Below are 6,128 nucleotides of genomic sequence, written 5' to 3'. Positions count from 1 at the left end.
GAACCAGAGATCAAATTGCCAACATCTGCTGGATCATCGAAAAAGCAAATGAGTTCCAGGAAAAATATCTACTTCTGCTTTAGTGACTATGCCAAAGCCTTTGACTGTGTGGATCACAATAAACTGTGGAAAATTCTGAAAGAGATGGGCATACCAGACCACCTGACGTGCCTCTTGAGAAATCTGTATGCAGGTCAGGAAGCAACAGTTAGAACTGGACACGGAAGAACAGACTGGTTCCAAGCAGGAAAAGGAGTACATCAAGGCTGTATATTGTCACCCTGCTTATTTAACTTACATGCAGAGTACATCATGAGAAACGCTGGGCTGGACAAAGCACAAGCTGGACTCAACACTTCCAGGAGAAATATCAATAACCTCAGATATGCAGGTGACATCACTCTTATGGCAGAAAGTGAAGAAGAACTAAAGAGCCTCTTGATGAAAGTGCAAGAGGAGAGTGAAAAAGTTGGCTTAAAGCTCAACATTCAGAAAACTAAGATCATGGTATCCAGTCCCATCACTTCATGGCAAATAGACGGGGAAACAGTGGAAACAGTGACAGACTATTTTCTTGGGCTCCAAAATCACTGCAGATGGTGACTGCAGCCTTGAAAATTAAAGACGTTTGTTCCTTGGAAGAAAAGCTATGACTAACCTAGATAGCATATTAAAAAGCAGAGACACTACTTAAATGACAAAGGCCCATCTAGTCAAAGGTATGTTTTTTCCAGTAGTCATGTATGGATGTGAGAGTTGGACTATAAAGAAAGCTGAGCTCCGAAAAATTGATGCTTTTGAACTGTGGTGTTGGAGAAGACTCTTGACAGTCTCTTGGACTGAAAGGAGATCCAACCAGTCCATCCTAAAGGAAAGCAGTCCTGAATATTTATTGGAAGGATTGATGCTGAAGCTGAAACTCCAATCCTTTGGCCACCTGATGCGAAGAACTGACCCATTTGAAAAGACCCTGACACTGGGAAAGATTGAAGGCAAGAGACAGGGACGACAGAGGATGAGATGGTTGGATGGCATCACAAACTCAATGGACATGAGTTTGTGTAAACTCTGGGAGTTGGCGATGGACAGGGAGGCCTGGCACACTGCAGTCCATGGGGTTGCAAAGAGTTGAACACAACTGAGCAACTGAACTGAACTGACATATAAAGACAGATAAGCAACAAGGATAAAATGTATAGCACAGGAAATTATACCCATTAACTTGTAATAACATATTATGGAATATAACCTGCAAAAACACTCAATCACTATGCTGTAGACCTATGTACTATTGCTGTACACAATACTATAAATCAATTATATTTCAATTAAAAAATAAGATATAAGGTTATGCCATTAAATATGGTGACAACTTTGATAAGAATCAGAGTATCTAGGAAGAACAGTATAACATCTTTCAGAAAGAAGAAGAGTATTCACTTTGATGAAAAAACATGAATTTTGGTTTATATATGTCAAGGAGTTATCACAGATCCAGGTAACATCCTGAGATTATGGGGGAAAGTTTGTTTTTGTTGTGGTGGTGATTGTTATTGTTATATAAATGTTCCAGGTCCTTTTGCTATTTGGCTATATGTATCATTTAGTTTTTGGAATACACTTGACATTCTTTATAAGCAATGTTTGTCTTTTGGAATTGTCTAGTTCACTTAATGCTAAATAGAAAATAGTAATATTTTTTATATGAAAGAAAATTAAGGCTAAAAGAATAGCAACTATAAGCTAGGACGTGAAAGAAAAGTGTCCACCGCTAAGTGCATTTATTTAAGTAACAAAATCTTGAAGAAACAGGGATTAGACAAAGAAGCATGAACAAAGTTTAAAAAATCTTTTCTTACTACAATTTACCTGGAAAGGAACTCTTCTTGCCATATTCCAACCTGCCCACTATAAGAACTACAGTAACAGTAACAGCTTTTCAATGTAAATGTGTTAAACTCAAGGTCTGGGTTGTCACACAATTCTTCATTAAAAAGAATGCATAAGGAGACCATCTGGGACACTTTAAGCAGGACTGGCTTGTTTCTATTAGATGGAAATACCATTGGTCACAATGTAAATTCAGCAAGGAAAAAAAAACTGGCAGATAATGTAACAAAAGTTAAACACTAATTATACCTTGAGTTACTGGAAATTTCCTTTCCATGGTCTACTTTTGTATTTTATTTTCTAACATATTAAGTTCAGAGGGACAGAGTTAAGAATGTTCTTTAGTCTTACATTACATAGAAGGATAAACATACTGATTAACTTCAGACTTAAGTTACAAATGCATGTTTTAATTTCTAGGCTGTCAGGATAGAGGAATAATTGGTTTGGTGAATAGCTTGAGTTTAAGAGAAAGCTCTGGGCTCTGGCCCTTGAATTATAAACTCTGGATATTAAAAATAACTATGAAAGTGAAAGGGAAGTTGCTCAGTCATGTCCGACTCTTTGCAACCCCATGGACTGTAGCCTACCAGGCTCCTCCGTCCATGGGATTTTCCAGGCAAGAGTGCTGGAGTGGATTGCCATTTCCTTCTCCAGGGGATCTTCCTGATCCAGGAATCGAACCTGGGTCTCCCGCACTGCAGGCAGACGCTTTACCGTCTGAGCCACCAGGGAAGCATACTGGCCAAAAAAAGGTTTAAAGTCAACACCTTGTGAACACATGTATTTCAAGAAAGCTCAATTTCACTGTAGTAACTTAGAAAGTTCTATTTTTAATTCTCTCTTGAGTTCTTCTTCAACCAGAGGTTTAGCAATGGGTGACTTAGAGCTTGGGAGGAGAGCAGGACATCTGGAATGCCTAAATGCAGAATGTTCATCATAAAGTTGTTGTGTTTTGTTAAACTGCCCCTCAGTCTTGTACACAGAAGGTGTGCTAAGTCGCTCAGTCATATCCAACTCTTTGTGACCCTGTGGACTGTAGCCCACCAGGCTCCTCTGTCCATGGGATTCCCCAGGGAAGAATACTGGAGTGGGTTGCCGTGCCCTCCTCCAGGGGATCTTTCCAACCCAGGGACTGAACCTGTGTCTCTAAATTCTCCTGCACTGACAAGCAGGTTCTATACCACTAGCACCACCTGGGAAGGTGGAAGTTATGGAGTCAAAAATGTTTTCTATAACATCTCCATTCTCTTCATATAAAGTTATCCCCAAATTGGAAATAAAATAGCAAAGGAAGTTCAAGAATAGTTTTATTTTGCTTTTAATTTTCTTAAAAATGGCCATTAGGACCATCTTCTCATTTCTTTCCACTCATCATATTTACTTTGTCACTGCCAAATCTCAATCTTTCAGAAAGGGCACCATGTGGAGATCATCAAATCCTTTTGGAGAACAGGGGCCATCTGTTGAGTCCTATTTCCCCAAAGGGCATTATTCTAAAGCTAGACAAGCTTAAAACAACTACACAGTAATTCCAGTAGCTACCTGTACTCACTGGAGAAAATAACAAGGATGATTTAAAAAAAAAAAGCCAAAAACTCCCAAGAGAATAGCTCTGCTTGTTTGACCCAGCTCTGCTTGTCTGACACTTGTTTTACTAGGTTTAAAAGATTTAGACAAACAGAATTGTGTACTTCTGAAATCAGTGCCTGTATCAGCCACTTCCCCCAGGAAGCACGCTGTTATCAAAATAAAGTATCAGACATTAGAACACACTATATCTTTAAACTTCTAGAAATGTACAGTAAAACATTACTATCTTGAACTATTTAGAGAATAAAATCTTATTACTTTGGAGTGACCTTAATAAACATAGAATGTTAACAGGTAAAAATCTGAGAGAAGCTCTCAGATTTGTTTTGAAGACTTTACCAGGATTGAAAAAGTAATTTTTTCCCAACGCAAAAAAAGTCCAGAACTAATCACTGACCAATTAAAATATGAGGAAAAAATCTAAATTGCCAGCCCCAGTTACAGAAAGCTGAGGGTAACCTGGCTAGACAGCTTATATTCTCGTGATTTAATCCAACTGTTCACTTTCCTTCTACATCTTATGAAACTGATTTGAAAAATAATTTTTTTTCATCAGTATTTATGATATAATACACAAGAGACTGAGGGCTTCCCCGATGGCTCAGTGGTAAACAATTCGCCTGCCAATGCAGGAAATGCAGGAGACGCGGGTTTGATCCCTGGGTTGGGAAGATCCCCTGGAGAAGGGAATGGCTAACCAGTCCAGTATTCCTGCCTGGAAAATCCCATGGACAGAGGAGCCTGGAGGGCTACAGTTCATGGGGAGCAAAGAGTCAGACACAGCTGAGCAACTGAGCATGAAACAAGAGATCAGCAGACAAGGATTTCTTGTCCCAATCCTGCGACTCACTACATATCTGTTCCTAAGCTTTACTGTTCTCCTCTGTGCTTCAGGAAGGGTTAAGGCTGTATTATAAACTGTGCCTTTCTACCACTTAATTTCATCTTCCCTGTAGTTCCATATATATGCAAGAAATTGTACACTGTATGCAAGCCAAAGCCATAAAAGTTTGATAGCTTTGTAAGTTAAACATCCCTGAGCCCTCCTCTAACTTTCAAGTGACTTAGAAAATTTATTTGCCTCGAGTACTTCCGTCTATGACTGTGGCACTTTTTTAGTTTTTAAATGTGAACAGTTGGTTCAATTTCCATCATCTGAGATGTTTTGTTTTTAGAATCAACTAAATATCACTTAAACCCCATCTGATTAATATGTGGGTGATGAAATGTGGCAATACCATTTTTGATTAAAAATATGTAAAAATAGAAAAAACCTGGATGCAAAAGAACTAAATTTCTTATTCTGCTTATGTTCTGATTCAAAAGACAGTTCCAAACCCTGAATACCACAAATCTTCCAAGTGACATTTGCATACTGACCTGACTTTCCAACTTATTAAAAAATGTATATCTTTGCTAATTAAAGTCATTTTGTACGGGCCAGTCTTCTCCACTGGACTATAATTTACCCATTTTTCTATCTCTAGCACCAACCATAGTTCCTTACAAAATAAGTACCCAATAAAAATTTACTGCAAAAGATAAATGCGTATAAACTTTAACATATTCCAACTTCAGGTATCTTTTTTTATTGCCAATTACCCAAGTGGGTTCAAAAAAGTAGACACAGTATTAAAAGTAATAGCAGTAATGAAGCCGTTATTTGAAACACTTATCACTCTTCAATGGAATTTACCATCATATGGTTATGATTGAGACTCAGTTCATACATGAAAAATGACAAAGGGGTATCTACAAAAAAAAAAAAAGGCAGAAATATGTAGAGAACTACAGTCATAAACTCCTTCCAGACTCACCTCTTCATTGTCCTCTTCATTCACTTTTTTCCTTCTGGTTTCTGCCTGCCTTTCACTCCTGTTTGGGGAGAAGAGGGGTTGATGTTCTACATGTCTCAGTGTCTTCTCTCTGAGATCCTTGCAGCCTCTTCTCCTCCCTCGTTCGTCTTTCCCCACTAAGTCTCTCTCTGCCCTTCAGTACATTCTCACCTGCTTTTCAGAATCATCTCACCACCAGCCACCTAGTAGGGAAAATGACACTGCGACAACAGATGAGCTGGCCCTTGGATTTTCACAAACAGCACAAAACACTAAATAACATAGATAGTTTTATGTCACAACTGTAGTTAACAGTCACTGTGAACAGTTGTTATACACGCTGTGCTCTGTGTAGGTATTTTAGATACAGTATCTCATGCAATTTCCACTGGTTGTAGTATTATTCCCATTTTCCTGCTGAGAAAACAGACACTCGGAAAGTTAAAATACTTGCCTAAGGTTACCCAACTGTGAAGTTGGTTTTCAAGTCCAGGCTTGATGTCTGCATTCTAAACTACTACATTATCTCAACCAGTTCTTAAGTTTCTTTCTAGAGGCATTTAAATCCTAATTTCAAGATAATACTATTTATGCCCTTACTATGAAATACCAACTTATGCTTGGATTTCAGGATACTACTACTGATTAGATAGCATATTGAAAAGCAGAGACATTACTCTGCCAAAAAAGGTCCGTCTAGTCAAGGCTATGGTTTTTCCAGTAGTCATGTATGGATGTGAGAGTTGGACCATAAAGAAAGCTGAGTGCTGAAGAATTGATGCTTTTGAACTGTGGTGTTGGAGAAGACTC

At 38.4% G+C, this 6,128-nt stretch overlaps 1 protein-coding gene across 1 annotated transcript in view; it reads right to left on the bottom strand.

The window, feature by feature from the left end:
• The window catches only part of TEX15 (testis expressed 15), a 79,703-nt gene that overhangs the window by 64,090 nt on the left and 9,485 nt on the right, over positions 1–6,128 (bottom strand). The window contains exon 2 of the mRNA XM_010838807.1: positions 5,301–5,358. The gene's annotated coding sequence lies outside the window, so the exon portion shown is untranslated. The remainder of the gene's footprint in view (positions 1–5,300; positions 5,359–6,128) is intronic.

The sequence above is a fragment of the Bison bison genome, unplaced genomic scaffold, assembly GCF_000754665.1.
Source record: "Bison bison bison isolate TAMUID 2011002044 unplaced genomic scaffold, Bison_UMD1.0 scf7180017864105, whole genome shotgun sequence".
Lineage (NCBI taxonomy): Eukaryota > Metazoa > Chordata > Mammalia > Artiodactyla > Bovidae > Bison > Bison bison.
The sequence above is the reverse complement of the archived record's forward strand: the minus strand, read 5'-3'. Positions and strand labels throughout refer to the sequence as shown.